This window comes from Macaca mulatta, chromosome 6 (genome assembly GCF_049350105.2).
Source record: "Macaca mulatta isolate MMU2019108-1 chromosome 6, T2T-MMU8v2.0, whole genome shotgun sequence".
NCBI lineage: Eukaryota > Metazoa > Chordata > Mammalia > Primates > Cercopithecidae > Macaca > Macaca mulatta.
Window position 1 is genome coordinate 184025845 of NC_133411.1, and position 16587 is coordinate 184042431.

Below are 16587 nucleotides of genomic sequence, written 5' to 3' on the forward strand. Positions count from 1 at the left end.
CTTGAAAGGCAGATTTGCACACACTCTGTTTTACAATAGTAGGTAGGAGAAACAACATCAAAAAAAATGTCCCAGTCAGACATAATATTCATCCCCATAATGCATTCAATTAAAAGAGATGTAGCCACTTCACATAAAGCCTGTTTGAACGTACCGAATGTTGTCCAAACTTTCGCCTTAATACCATCAACCCTTGCACTCCTAACTGCAGCCCCGGTCGGGACTTTGCCAACAGGTTTTGGTTTTGCAATGCTAGGTAAGGGAGGTGTTCCCTAATCAGACATAATCTCTATTCCATAAAACATTCAGGTAAAGGAGACACTACCTCTTCATACAAAGCTTGTTTAAGCATTCAGGTCTTCATTTAAACTTTCATGTTAGTTCTAACAACTCTTACATTTCTATATCCTCAATTTAATTGCAGCTCTTTTGAGAGTTTCACCATTGGGTTTGGATACATGGGACACCCGTGTCAAGGAGTCTCAGAAACTTCTTTTCTCCACCCTCTGTCCATTTAATCCTCCTGAGTGCATAAAGTTTTGAGTCCCCACTTGGGGACTGAACCCAGGGACCCAGTCCTTTTCTCAGTTCTCATCTTGATTGCCTGCCTGTAACCTTGCTCCAGGCAATTCCAGGTTGGGTTTCTCATTGTAGTCTTTGTTTTCCAGCTTTTAATATTATTCCATGCTTGGGTAAATAGACTTGTTTGGGGCTCTTTAACATTGGGGGACTGGCAGAGGGTCTCACTGGTCCACCCAATCTTAAGAGATATGTTTCTAACCTATCAATGTTTGCTTTATTCATTCCTTTTCTTAATAGCCACTTAAAGATTTTCACCAGACTCTCCCCTCTAGACAGAGATCACATTCTCTTGGGGATCAGTATAGCCTTTTAAAAATTATTTATTGTGTCAGCGTGATCATTTCCTTTGGAATTAGCTCTGAAGTTAGTGGTTATACGTTAGGCTGGCCAGAATTAGGATCTTTCCAACATCTTCTTTTGATATGTGCCCTGAGACTAGAAGCTGCAGTTCAGACTGGAAGAATCTAAATGTGGCCTATTTCTTACTTTCATTTTAGCTCTTATAAATAAATAAGCAAGGGATTGTATATTTTGATTTTTTCTTATGATTTTGCATTTCTTATGCATCCAGTGATACATATAAATTATCTCTAAATTTTATTGACAATTTTCATCTCTAATAAATGATCACGGTGCAGCTGCTGCCTCATACTGTGGGTAATATCATGGCTACTCAGGGACAAAAGGGTCCTCATTCCCCATCCTTTCATTCTTTTTCTTTCCAAACCACATGTTTCAGTGAATCAGGGTTATTCTAGCAAATTCTATTTCCTATTGTTCTTGACACTAACTACCCCAAACCCCAAATGGTCCAACACCAACTGGTTGTACTGCAAAACAATTCTGACATTGACCACCCAGAGTTAGTGTCAGATCCCACAGGCCAACGGTTCATTCTTTTACAAGGTTGGCCCCACTTCAGACACCAGCTGCAGGAAGGGCCCTCAGGCCACCCATACTTCCAAATAACTGGATATAAACTCAGGGGTTCCCACAATCCCAGCATGTTCATGCCCAATTCACTAGCACAACTAATGGAACTCTGGAAAATGCTATGCTTTTGTGCAGTTTCATTTTATAAAGGGTACAAATAGAGCAAGGTCTTAGAGGAAACAGAGCTTCTGCATCTTCTCCCCATGGAGCCAGGACAGGTCACCCTCCCAGCATATTAATGTGTCCCCCAACCAGGAAGCTCCACTGAGCTTCATTGTCCCAAGTTTTTATTGGGGCTTCATTACAGGCATGATTGATTAAATCACTGGCCATGTAATTTTACAGCCTCTGCCTCTCCCTGGAGGTTGGCTGGCTGAAAATTTCAATTCTCTCATCATATGTTTTGTCTTTCTGGTGATCAGTCCTGGATCCTGGTGCTACCTCATGGCTCAGTATTATAAATCACTTCCTTAGCATAACAAAGACACTCCTATAATCAGGAAATTACAAGGGTATTTGAGGCTCTGTAACAGAAACTGGGACAAAGAGCAGACTTTTTTTTATAATTCTACACTGATGAATACAACCAGCAGCACAAAACCAGGAAATAATATAATATCTAACTTAATTAACTGCCGGACACACCTTTATAAGCTTTTTATTACTACAATTTTTATTACAACCATTTGAAATGCTTTTTATAGAGAGACAGACTAGAAGGTAATTTAGTTTTTCTTCTCTTATGGTTCATCAAAGTTGGTTTTTTAAATTATTGGCTGTTTAGAAATGTTTTTTCAGTTTCTTTTTTCTTTTCTTTTTCTTTTTTTGAGATAGAGTCTCATTGTGTCACTCAGGCTGGAGTGCAGTGGCATGATCTCAGCTCACTGCAAACTCTGCCTCCTGGGTTCAAGTGATTCTCATGCCTCAGCCTCCCCAGTAGCTGGAATTACAGGCATGTGCCACCACACCCAGCTAGGCATGTGCCACCATACCCAGCTAATTTTTGTATTTTTAGTAGAGACAGGCTTTCATCATGTTGGCCAGGATGGTCTTGATCTCCTGACCTCACGATCCACCCACCTCAGCCTCCCAAAGTGCTGGGATTACACATGTGAGCTGCCATGCCCAGCCTCAGCTTCTTATCTCTTTATTAGTAATATCATATAATTTTTAAAGGTTGTTATTAAATTTGGGAAAACCACTTGAATTTTTGTAAGTGGCTTAAAAAATTTGGAAGAATTTTCTATGAACTGGATTCTGGCTTTGCATGTTTCAAACCGTATTAGCCACACACTTCCAGTGCTAGGTGCCATAGGACACTTACAGCACCATAAAACCTGACATAATGTAGATAAATAACATTAGAAAATACTTAGTATAAAAATGGCATCTAGAATACCGTGAAAGCCATTGCTATGCCAAGACAGCTACTGATCACAATGAGTGGAAGTCATTGCAAAAGACAAATACACCCCACTAAGGCCACCTAAATGTATCCTGAGCTCAACTTTGTCTTCACTGGATCCTAGACATGCCCTTGAGTGCTCCAACTACTCTACATGGGGGCAACTGTGACAGAGAGGAAGTTGGAGTAAAATTGATGGTGGTCTTAACTAATGGTAATACGGATATTTCACTTTTTCAAATTGCATCTAAAAGTTTGATCTTGTGAACACATTGTTACGCCCCTCCCAGGCCTTAGAAGGAGCCTATGCAAATGGGGAACCCTGAGGCTTGAACTCAGTGGTCTACCAAGGAGTGGGGCCAGCTCAAGCAGTCCACCCTAGCAGGAAGGAATATTCTACCACTGACTTCATTTAGGTTTGCCAGAGCATGGTGATAACAAAAAGCAGGCCAATTTTTACTTAGTCTTATTATTGTTTTTAAATTTGCTGAAGATAAGACACGCCTTTATTGACTGCAACTGAAACACAGAGCTCTCAGCATCCGACCCCTAATATGTCACTACTTAAGGTTCGTTAGCTTCACAGCTAAGCTGCTTCTCCCACCCAGCATTTTACACCCTGCATTCCGAACTTCACTTATGGCAGCCTTGAGTCTAGGAAACACAGAGAGAAAATAACAAATAAGGCCCGGGCACGGTGGCTCATGCCTGTAATCCCAGCACTTTGGGAGGCCGAGGCAGGTGGATCACAAGGTCAGGAGTTTGAGACCAGCCTGGCCAACATGGTGAAACCCCATCTCTACTAAAAATACAAAGATTAGACAAGCGCGGTAGTGGGCACCTGTAATCCCAGCTACGCAGGAGGCTGAGGCAGGAGAATTGTTAGAACCTGGGAGGTGGAAGTTGCAGTGAGCTGAGATCGTACCACTGCACTCCATCTTGGCGAAAGATTGAAACTCCATCTCAAAAAAAAAAAAAAAAAAAAAAAAAAAGCCAAGGAGATGGGGACACACAGGACTTAGGATAGAGTAATAGTGAGGTATGTTTGCTCTGGAACCAGAGTGTCTGGGTTTGCACTCTAGTGCATCCTCTTGTTAGAAATGGGACTTAAGGCAAGTTATTTAATCTCTATGTGCCTCAGTTATGTCAGCAGTGAAGGGAGAATAATTATGGTTTGTAGTTCATAAAGCATTGTGCACATGTGTGTAAGGATCAAATGAAACATTATTTATTTACAGGTATGGAGGCCTGCAAATACCCTGTGACTGGAGGGAATGTGGCACATTCAGGGAATGAAAAGAAGGCCAAGGCAGCTCAGAGAGAAGAGACAAGTAGAAATAACCTAGGAGGTCAGCATAGGTAAGGCATTCGAGGATACTTAAGGATTTTAATCTTTATTATTAAGGCAATGGGAAGCTATGAAAGTTTTGATTTGCTTTTCGGAGGGAGTGGGGTAGAAGCTCGAGGACACTGAAAACTATGAACACTTGTATCAAACATGCCAGAGCTATTTTGACCAAGAATGGAGACCACCTGTGTCAACATGACGTCGCTATTTGTCCCAGGAAAACTTTACCTGGGAAAGAAAAGACCGTAAATCAATAAGTAAGTCCACTCTCTGCTTTAGGAAATCTTTGCAGACCCATCTACCTGATACAATAGTCTGCTAACCTGAGCAAACAGATTACTGATCCCAAAACAGTTGACTTATTAAGACTTCAAGTCCTTGCCATGTGATGTTCCCCAGTGCTACCCTGCCACTCCACACACTTTGCCCAGCCAATTAGTTTCCCACCTTGAAAAGCCTGCCTTAAACCAGCGAAACTCAGACCCCAAGGCTCCATAAATGTTTTCTGACACCCCTCTTCTAAGACATCGATTTCTTTCTCCAAAACCTTTCTCAAGGTGTTGTTCTCCATCACTGTGGTAACTTCAAATAGATTCAGTTTTGCTTGGTTAACAGATTGTCTAGTGATATCTTGGGAAGTTAACAAAATGATCAAATTTTAAAAACTTTTCTCATGCTGTAGCATGGAGTATGAATCGAAAGGTGAAAATAGTGAACGTGGGGGGTTTCTCAGCACAAATCTCCAAGACTATTTGCATCAAGGAGGCTAGAGGTATCCACAGGTTGGGCCTTTGGTGCTCTTACGTACTCTACCCCCGCCCTACCACACACACTACTTTGAAGATAGTGTTCTCTCAGGAGCTTCTACAATGATGTCTAAAACACATCTACATAGCCAGCAGCCACCACCTTCTCCAGACCCACACTCTTCTTCCTCAGCTGGAATCATGAGATCACTGCCAGCAACAAATGGAACAAGAATGGGTAGAAACCATCTAAGATTTACTAAAAAGGAACAAATAGTGTTGGGAAGGAAGCTGAGGACCATTATCTAGAAAAGAAAATTAATTTTAATTCATTCATTTAGCCAGCCAGTCAGTCAGCAAGACCTTCTGTCCCAGGCTGCTTTGAGTGTTAGGAAAACAGATAAATTTGAGACACGGGGGCCAGGTATGGTGGTTCACACCTGTAATCTCAGCACTTCGGGAGGCTGAGGCGGGTGGATCACAAGGTTAGGAGATGGAGACCATCCTGGTTAACACGATGGAACCCTGTCTCTACTAAAGATACAAAAAATTTAGCCGGGCGTGGTGGTGGGTGCCTGTAGTCCCAGCTACTCAAGAGGCTGAAGCAGGACAAAGGTGTGAACCCAGGAGGCGGAGCTTGCATGAGCCGAGATCGCGCCACTGCACTCCAGCCTGGGTAACAGAGCAAGACTCTGTCCCAAAAACAAAACAAACAAACAAAAAAATTGAGATATGCTCCCTGATCCAGAGGCACTTCTGGTCCTCCAAGAAAGATGGACCCATAGAGAAGCCTGGCACAGAACAGAAGTGCTGTGTTGGGCTGGGTATGCATAGAAGCAGAGGAGACAATCCAGGAAGGCATCCGGTGGTGGCATCTAAACAGAGTCCTGCAGAATGGATAGGAGCTTTCAGGAGTAAATGCCAGGATAAGACAGCAGTGCATCAGTGAAAAGGCAGATGTTGCCAGGGGCGGTGGCTCATGCCTGTAATCCCAGCACTTTGGGAGGCCGAGGCAGGCAGATCACCTGAGGTTCAGCGTTTGAGACCAGTCTGACTAGCATGGAGAAACCCCATCTCTACTAAAAATACAAAAAATTAGCTGGGCGTGGTGGTGCATGCCTGTAGTCCCAGCTACTAGGTAGGCTGCGGCAGGAGAATCGCTTGAACTTGGGAGGCGGAGGTTGCAGTGAGCTGAGATCCTGCCATTGCGCTGCAGCCTGGGCAATAAGAGTGAAACTCCGTCAAAGAAAGAAGGAAGGAAGGAAGGAAGGAAGGAAGGAAGGAAGGAAGGAAGGAAGGAAGGAAGGAAGGAAGGAAGGAAGGAAGGAAGGGAGGGAGGGAGGGAGGGAGGGAGGGAGGGAGGGAGGGAGGGAGGGAGGGAGGGAGGAAGGAAGGGGAGAAAGAGAGAGAGAGAAGAAAGAAGAAAGGAAAGAAAGAAAAAGAAAGAAAGAAAAAGAAAGAAAGAAAGAAAGAAAGAAAGAAAGAAAGAAAGAAAGAAAGAAAGAAAGAAAGAAAGAAAGAAAGAAAGAAAGAAAGAGAGAGAAAGAGAGGACAGGAGGACAGGAGTATGGGAGAACGGGAGGAAGGGAGGAAGGGAGGAAGGGAGGAAGGGAGGAAGGGAAGAAGAAAAGGTAGGTGTTGCTTTTCAAACAGAGCAAATGCCTTATCTGTTCAGTTCAGTCATTGCCTGCACCAAGCCCCAGAGGTTCAAAGATGAAGATGACAAACTTCTGTTCCGGAAGAGCATAGGAGAGAGGTGACAGGCATAGTGAGAGATGGGTCTGGGGACACTTGCAGGGCTTAGGTCTTGGGGAGTCAGCTAGCAACAGACTGAGCAGCATGAAAGCCCCTTCCTCTTCAGTGAGTACAGCTGTACCCTCAGCCTCAGACTGGGCTAGATGGCAGCAGATCTGTGAATGCCTAGCAGAATGACTCCCGTCATAAACAGAAGCAAATTTCTTATGTGTCTGATTTCCCGATACCTAGGATACCTAGTAGGGTCCCATTCACACTCTGCATTTCTATAGCCGCTTATCATAGCTGAATATTTAATTTTTACTGCAAATCTTCAGAAGTAAATTAAGACTTTTGATGCCCTGTTTCTGGAAAGAGACTAAAAGGTATAGTCTCCTACCTGGGATGTCAGAGTGAGTCTCACCAAAGTCAGACCTCAAGTCCAGTTTGAGCTGGACTTAACACAAACAGGGACTTAATCAGTGCAAGCTTATGACGCACACTTACTAGGAATTCCTCGGTCATGGGGAATAATTGTAATCCCCAATCCCCATCACGAATGGGGTTCAACAGTTTGCCAGCGCCTGCCAGCGTAGGGTAGGCATACACTGAGCCAGTTGGTGTAGGGCACTATGAGCATCACAGATCTGTTATTGTTCAATCTCGGGTTGCTGAGCACCACTTGTCCCTCTAAGAAGTTGGGGGAGGCCGACTGCTCAGGGATCATGGAACTAGTCAGCATGCCAGGGTCTCATTCCTTATCAGAATTTACCAGACAAATCGCTCCACCAACTAAGAATGGCCATGCACCACCACCCATAGAATCGAGAAAGAGCTGTCAATCTGTCAGGCCTGCCTGTGTCCAGGCTGGGTGAGGCTTCCTGTGAGGTTTCCAGGTGAGGACCACAGGCTGCCCCCATTTGCATGCTGTCTGCCTCCCACATCTGTGTTGCTCTCCAGGACATGAGGCCACGGTGGAACAGAAAACCTGTGAGACTTGGCATCAAAATCGAAGTTTAAGACCCAAGCCTGCCACTTGTAAGAAGTTTGCCCTCAGGCAAGTCACTTCATCTCCCTGAATCTCAATTAAGATTCTTCCAAGAATTGTAACGGGGGGAAAAGTCCTAATTTCAACCTCTTAAGGTTCATGTAAGAATAAAATCAGTCTGTGGATCTGAGGTTGCTTGCCAATAATAAAAATACCACAGAACATTTATTAAAAACTTAAAATATGCCTGGCACTGGGCTAACCCCTCTTCATGTATTATCTCATTGAATTCTCTCGACAACTACCCATGGCAGGTGCTATTATCATCCTAATTTTACAGATGAATAAGTTAAAACAGGTGTGTAATGTACCCAAAGTCACACAGATAGAAAGAGGAGACCCTGAAGGATCCCAAAGCTTCGTCAACTTCAGCTGAGCTGCAAAGCCCTGTTCATGTGGATATTGGTGATTTCACTTAAGCGGATGGAACTTAGAATGCCAGGCTTAGCTCTTCTTTTTTCTCTTTTTTCCCCATTTTTCTCTTTTTCCTTGCTCTATTTTTTAAAGTCATACAGTAAAATATGCCCTTTTTAAGTGTCCAATTCTGTGAGTGTTGACAAACAAATATAGCCATGGAGCCATCAGCAGTCAAGACTGTTCATATCACCACCAGAAACTTCCTTTGTGCTACTTGGACATTGACCTCTCAACTGCATTCCCTTGCAACCCTGACTGATTTTTTTCCCCCTGTGGGTTTGCATTTTGCAGACAGTCATGTAAATGGAATCACAGAGTTCGGGACCTATGGAGCCCAGCTTCTTTCACTTCACACAGGCATTTGAGAGTGGTCCATGTTATTCCATGGATCGAAAGTTTATTCTTGTTGCTGAAGCTATTCCATGGCATGTACAGACCTCCAGCTCTCCTTAAGGAGTGATGGAAACCCTCTATTTCCCAGTAGCTATAGGCCACCTGGTTTCAGGAATTTGGGCTCCTGAGATCTGAACAGGAAGCTGGTTTGAGAGGAGAATCTGCATTAGGATGGAGAAATTCCTTTCTCTCTTACTTCTAGTCCTGACTCCTCCTGAGAGCCAAGGGAACACTTGGACCCCAAGTGATCCTCTGGAGGGTAAAGGATGGGCACCGGGTGTGCTAAGAGTGGGGAATAGCTCAGCTATGGGCACAGAAGTGAGACACAGCACACTGAGTCTGCAAGAGAGCTTCACTTTGCCTTCCTTCTCTCCCTTTCTCCCTGGCACATTTGCATTCCTGTCCTATTTCTTGTTTCTCACCAGGGAGGGCTAGAAGGATGGGCTTCCAAGGTACCATAGAATCTGACTTTATCACTAGATTAACTCCTCTAATAACTAACTCACTGCAGATTTTACAAATCCCTCGGCACCGTGGCTCTGGAGTTGAGCTCTGGTCTCAGGGTGCTGCTGTGACAACTGATGCCAGAGCCCACAAATCGCAGCCACTAAAAATAGGCCAAAGTCACCTGGTCTCACTTCTTTAAGTACACGGCTTCTGTGCTTGATCAAAACACCTAGATAATTAGCTCTAAAAGCCTCATTTGAAGGAGGACGTAGGTGGGTGGGCTGCCCGTAGGAGGGAAGGCACACAGAAAAGAGAAGCTTGTTAAAACGACAACTCTGTAAAAGAAATGGGGCAGTGAAAGGAGCAGAGAGTGGAGGAAAAGCAAAGAAAGGAGTCTTGGAAGGGGTGGGAAGGAGGCTTTAAAAATAGTGATGCTGTCAGAGGAAGTGAGGGAGGTCAGGAGGCAGGCAGCCCTTTTCCTGGGTGGACTGTTTGGAAAGGAGGCAGAAGCGAGCACGACACGTGGGAGACACGGTGTGAAGAGAAGGTTATGAGTCCCCACTGTCTCCTCCTGTAACTGGTACGGCCGCTCACTCTGTGACCCAGGTCCAAGGCTAAAGTCAAACTCACTGCCTCTTCCTCCCTCTCTCCATGGCTCATGGAGTCCTCCTTATCTGGACTCTCTCCATGGCTCATGGAGTCCTCCTTATCTGCCTTCTAAACTTCTCTCCTACCCATGTTGTCCACCCCATGCCATGGTCACTCCCTAGCGGCTCTCCCTTGTCACCTCTCACCTGGGTATTTCAGTGACCTCCAAGTCATTCAACCTCTGGTCTCTCTCTTCCCCCCATACATTTCCTGTATTTCAGCAACAAATCTGCTACTGCTGAAAAACTCTGAGAGGCTCCCAATCACCAGCTGAAGATTCCAAACTCCGTAGGGAGACATTTAACACTCCTCTGAACGTAGTCCCAAGTTACCATTCTAGGACTATTTCTCTCTGACTCCAACCATGCACTGTCCTCTTGGGTTATAAACTGCTGGGCCATGACCTGAATCTTGGGTAATATTCTCTGGTCCCTGGACAATTCTAATATCTGAAGATTTCACGTACTTTTTTTTTTTTTTTTACTTCTCTTGAAAAATCGGGGGACCCAGCAGCACTGAGCCCACATTTTAAAAAGGTAGCACTCTTTGGTTGCCTCCAGCCCCTGCCGTTCTCTAATGTCTGATGCTAGGTTGGTTTCATTCACTTTCATTACCTTTCTGTCCTCTAGACAATGGATCTTGAGACCCCCTACTCTATACTAACTGCAGCAAAGGATTAGAGGTGGCAACCTGGCACCAAGCCCCCGCTGGATCTTGATCTCCATAATACATGATCTTTGTTATGGTGAACTCTTTCTCTGTGCCAGCTGTGATGTGAGGTACTGGGCACAGAGATGGGGAACACACTGCCTGCCCCTGTGGGCTCCAGTCAAGCACTTTGAGGCCCTTACATCTCTGTTCATGCCATTTCGTCCTTCCAGGATGGCTTTCTCTACCTTTTCCATCAGCTAAAGTGGGCTTCCTGAATGAACTTTTCCTGATGCCCTCTGTTAGGATTGACCCCAGGAACCAGGCCTTCTCCATGGCCCCATGATATCATGCTCAGTACCACCTAAGGCCTCATATCTACCTTTTTAAAAAATTCTATTCTAAATTTGTGAGGCTTAAAACCTATGTCATATTCATTCATTCCCCCTACCCAACTTTCACACATCCCCAAGATTCATCTTTTGCACATAATAAGTGTTCGGTAAAGTTTTAAATGAGGTTGATTCAGAAACACCTAAAATCCTTAAACTAATTTTTTTACACATGTAAAAAAAAATGTTCATCCCCAATTTTTCTATCCTTGCATGACAGAGATACCATAGAAGCCTGAGAAAGCATTTTAAAGTGCAGTAAAACCTTTTAAATTTGAAAAAGCTGAAGAGTGTGGAGGAGTGAATATAAATACATTTTATGTATTTACATATGTATGTATAAAAGATTAAGTCTGAGGCTTTTTAAGAGAACAAATCATCTTTTAGTTTGAGATGTGAGAGTATGTCTGCATACTTGAACTAACCTTGGGTTTCAGAGCTTTGGCGTAAAATTGTCCAGTGGGCTTTTCCTCCAAAACCCCCCAACTCGTCTTCTCTGTACCCTTCAACGTTAAAAGAAGCTGAGTAAGTTGCCACAGGGGTCCAGGTAAATCTCCCCTGACTCCCACTGCAGCATCCATTTGGAGCATGATCCCGGCTTTCCCAAGAGGCAACCTGTTATTCAGCAAGCCTTCTAGGCTGTAAGACCCAAGTGGGGAAGGACCATTTTACATTCCTGCTGTGCACCCTGTTCCCACCTAGGAGGGCTTTGTTAGCCAAGTGAATCCATATGAGGAAAAGAGAATGAATACTCTGGAGGTATGGCACCCTCCTGATTTAATAAACCACAGAGACACAATGCTTTCCTCTGACAAAATGGCTCCATGATGATGCAGATTTCCAAAGCTGGGGTAGACCAGGAAGAGATGTATTCACAGGCCTGGGTGTGTGAGTCGTGGGTGAGGTTGGGGGGCTGCATGGGAGCCCCAGGTGGAAGGGGCAGTAGAGTATGTCTCTTGGTGTGCTTTTTAAAATAAAACCAGCCTGGGCATTTGATCTTTGAATAAAATTTTGCCTTATAAAATCATTTTTTCCCTGCTAATGTATTGATTAGTGACATAAAACTCTTGGCAGGATCCTGGACATATTTTATTACACAATTGTTCTATAACTATTTTTTACTCCTAAGAAGAGAGTCATAGAATTTTCATTAAAATTATGAAAACATCTTTCAATCATAGAAAAATTTAAAAATTAGACACAATTCCACTGTTCTGTTGCATAAGTCTTCTCCAGCTTTCTGCATTTTCTCAGTCTTTGTTCGTATGCAGACATAATTGTACATATCCCAAAAAGAAACTTGTATTATTTATTAATCATGTATCATCGTAACATAAATATTTTAAATATTGTTTGATAGTTTTTATAATTATAATTTGCAATAGCTATAGAAAGCATTTCAATAGGTGATGTTGCAGAAGTTATTTAACGAGTTCCCTATAGCTAGAAGTAAAAAAAAATTTCCTACTGTGAAATAATAACAGTATTTTTTTTTTTTGAGACAGAGTCTTGCCTTGTCACCCAGGCTGGAGTACAGTGGTATAAGCTTAGCTCACTACAGCTTCAAACTCCTGGCTCAAGCCATCCTCCTGCCTCAGTCTCCCAAGTAGCTAGGACTAGAGGCATACACCACCATGCCAGAATATTTTTTTTTTCTAGAGACAGAGTCTCACTTTCTTGCCCAGGCTGGTCTCAAACTCCTGGCCTCAAGGGATCTTCCTGCCTCAGCCTCTTGAACTGCTGGGATTACAGGTATAAGCCATGATACACCACATTTAATTGTTTAAATGTGGTCTTTTATGTTATAGTAGCAAGAAATGTTCTCCAAACTAAACATAAAACTTAATGTACTTCTCTATGCCTCATAAACTGGGTTAGTTTCCTACGGCTGCCATAACAAAGAACCACAAACTGCATGGTTTAAACCAGCAGTCTCCAACCTTTTTAGCAGTAGGGACTGGTTTTGTGGAAGACAAATTTTCCACAGACCAAAGGGGTGGGGAGTGCTGGTTTTGGGATGATTCAAGCATATTACATTTATTGTACACTTTATTTCTATTATTATTACAGTGTAATATATAATGAGATAATTGTACAGTTCTCCATAATGTCAAATCAGTGGGAAGCCTGAGCTTGTCTTCCTGCAACTAGACAGTCCCACTGGGGGTGATGGGAGACAGTGACAGATCATCAGGCACTAAATACTCATAAGGAGCGCGCAACCTAGATCCCTCACATCTGCACTTCACAATAGGGTTCACACTTTTATGAGAATCTAATGCTGCTGCTAATCTGACAGGAGGCGGGGCTTGGGTGGTAATGCCAGGAATGGGGAGCGGCTGTAAATACAGATGAAGCTTCGCTTCCTCGCCCGCTGCTGCTCACCTCCTGCTGTGTGGCCTGGTTCCTAACAAACCACGGACTGCACCAGTCTGTGGCCTAGGGGTTGAGGAACCTTGGTTTAAACAACAGAAATGTATTCTCTCAGAGCCCTGGAGGCCAGACCAGAAGTTGGCAATGAGGTTGTTGATATCCCTCTGAAGGCTCTGAGGAAGAATCCTTCCTCTTCTCTTCCCAGTTTCTGGTGGCTCCCGTGTCCCTTGGCTCGTGGCTGCCTCACTCCAGCCTCTGCCTCTGCCTTCACATGGCATCCTCCCTGTCTGTGCATCTCTGTGCATCCTCTCCTCTTTTCATAATGGCACCAGTTATTGTATTTAGGGCTCACCATGTAGGATAATTTCATCTCAAGATCCTTAACAAATTACATTTGCAAAGATTCTATATCTGAGTAAGGTAACATTTACAGATGCCAGGGGTTAGGAACCGCATGTATCTTTTTGGAAGATACTATTAAGCTCTCACTATGATACCTTTTTGAAAACCTCTTCAAATCCCTGGTACTAGAGTCAGGAGCCTGGGAGTGCCCATACCTGCCCTTTCAGCCGTTACTGTTCTTTGCAGAATCCTCGAGAGAGACAGACACAAAGAACGGTAATCAAATGGACCACACCATGCAGGTTTCTACTTGCCAAACAGGGCCCTCTAAAGAAGTTGGGCTGGAGTGGAATGCTTGACATTTGACTCTTACCATCCCCTGAAGTCACATGAAGGAAGAAGACAGAAGATGAGTGCTCTGTTCCAAGAGGCCACTTCTAGCCCCACCTGCTCTCAGAGCCTCATGGAAGAGACAAGTGGAAGAAGGAGATGCCAGTAACCAAAGGATCACCAGCTCTACTAACTACCTCTGAGACGTGGAGCAAAACAGGAGGCCACTGAGAGGGAACAGGGCCAGGAAACACCCAATGCACAGAGATTCTGCCCTGATAAATATCTTGCAATAACTGAGCAGATCAGCCACCTCTTCCGCTTAAGGGAAGGACTCTGGGAAGGTGTGGCCAGAAGGGCAGGCAGAAGAGGAGATGACTTCTCCTAGAGTAATGGTAACACACTCACACAATTGCCATCCATACATATACTATGTAATGTGCATTTTAAAAAAATTCATATGCACATTTCCACATATCTAGTCTGTATGCTTGTCACTTTTAATAGCTAATAAAAAAGCATCAACAAAGTCAAGGCAAAAAGTCATGACCATCTCAACAGATGCCAGATACATACATAATGAAATCCACTCAGTCCTAATTAGAAAATAAGATAAAAACAAACCTCAGGGAACTTGGAATAAAGTGAAAATTTTACAACCTGATGAAAGGCAGCTACCAGAAACCCCTCAGAACGTCATCGTTAGTACTGAAACATTAGAAGCATTCCTGTTTATTGCAGGACTATTACAAAGATATCTTCCCAGATCAAGACTGTTTCACAGAAAAAGTATAAATATCGGGAAAGAAAAGACCATTGCAAGTTACAGACGATTTGCTATCGGCTAAAAATTCAAGAGAATCAACTGAAAAATTCACAAGCATCAGCAAGAGAATTTATTTATTTATTTATTTATTTATTTATTTTTTATTATTATACTTTAAGTTCTAGGGTACATGTGCATAACGTGCAGGTTTGTTACCTATGTATACTTGTGCCATGTTGGTGTGCTGCACCCATCAACTCGTCAGCACCCATCAACTCGTCATTTACATCAGGTATAACTCCCAATGCAATCCCTCCCCCCTCCCCCCTCCCCGTGATAGGCCCCAGTGTGTGATGTCCCCCTTCCCGAGTCCAAGTTTAGTAAGTTCTGTGGTCGAAATGTCTGTGTCTCCCCAAGATTCATATGTTGAAATCAAAGCCCCCAAAGTGATGGTATGAGGAGATGGGGTCTTTGGGAGGTGAGTAGGCCATGAGTGCAGGGCCTTCAAGAATGGGACTCATGCTCTTATAACAGAGTCCCTAGAGACTTAGCCCTATCAACCACTTTAGGATACAGCAAGAAGAAATGCTCTCTAGACCAGGAAGTGGACCCTCACCAGACACCGAATCTGCTCGCATCTTGATCTTGGACTTCCCAGCCTCCAGAACTATGAGAAGCAAGTTTCTGTTATTTATAAGCCACCCATTTTATTGCATCTTGCTACGGCACCCTAAATGGTGCCGTAAGTTAGCCAGTAAGTTAGCCAGATCCATCTATCCCACAAATATTTCATGAACACCTACTATGTGCCAGGCATATTTATATATATTCTTTTCTATATTCAGAATTCAGAACAAGGCTTTGAACATAATAAAATTTCTCCCCTCATAAAGCTGACATTCCCCTGTGAACAGAGTTAACATTTAAAAGAATGACAATAAATAACCAATTAAAAATGTAATGGCAAAAAAGATCCAATTCATAATGCCAAAAAGTAATCTAAAATCTCTGGGAATAAATCTATCGGGAAAGGTACAAGGCCTACCAAAAGAACATTTTAAATGTCATTGTGTTGGCCAGGCATGATGGCTCATGCCTGTAATCCCAGCACTTTGGGAGGCTGAGGCGAGCAGATCACTTGAGGTCAGGAGTTCAAGACCAGCCTGGCCAAGATGGCGAAATCCTGTCTCTACTAAAAAAAAAAACCAAAAAACAAAAAAATTAGCCAGGCATGGTGGCACACACCTGCAATCCTGGCTACTCGGGAGGCTGAGGCAGGAGAATTGCTTGAACCTGTGACCGAGCTTGGAGTGAGCCGAGATTGTGCCACTGCACTCCAGCCTGGATGACAGAGCGAGACTCTGTCTCAAAAACAAAAAGTCATTTTGATAATTACATTAAATAAAGATCATGTTAACCCTCAACACACTGCCATGATGGTGGTACTGTTGTTACTCTTCCTCGTTTTTACAGGTGAAGGTCCCGAGGCTACGGGAAGTTACAGTCAGAGCAGAGCAGATGTCAGGACCTTGACTGCCAGACACCGGGAATGAGAATGCAGCCACTGCACCACATCACCTGCACCATGCCTTTTACTCTATCCCTCAACCTCAGTCTCCCTACAGGAAAAATGGCAAGGCCCACATCACTCTCCCATCCTTGTCATGAATGAATGAATGAAATAGTGTATTTAAGGCACTAACTCAGGGCGTTAAGTACGTACTTGGTAAATACTAGTTCCTTCATTCTAACCAGGAGAGGAATTGAGCTCCCTGAGTCTTTATCAACACAGTCTATGGCATAATGAGAGGGTGAGAGAAGTATTTTCATCATGATCAATCAATACAAGGAAAAATAACTTCAGGAGGCACGTGGGAGAGAGGTGGGCTTTTAAGTGGGTAAAATCTCTATTATACTGACTGCTTAATGAGTCACTGAGCTGTTTGATTTGAGAGACAGCAAATCTGAGGGATGTAAAATGCCGATCTTTCTGAGTGGCAATTATTTGTGATTAAATTGCAGTGTCTTCTGAAGG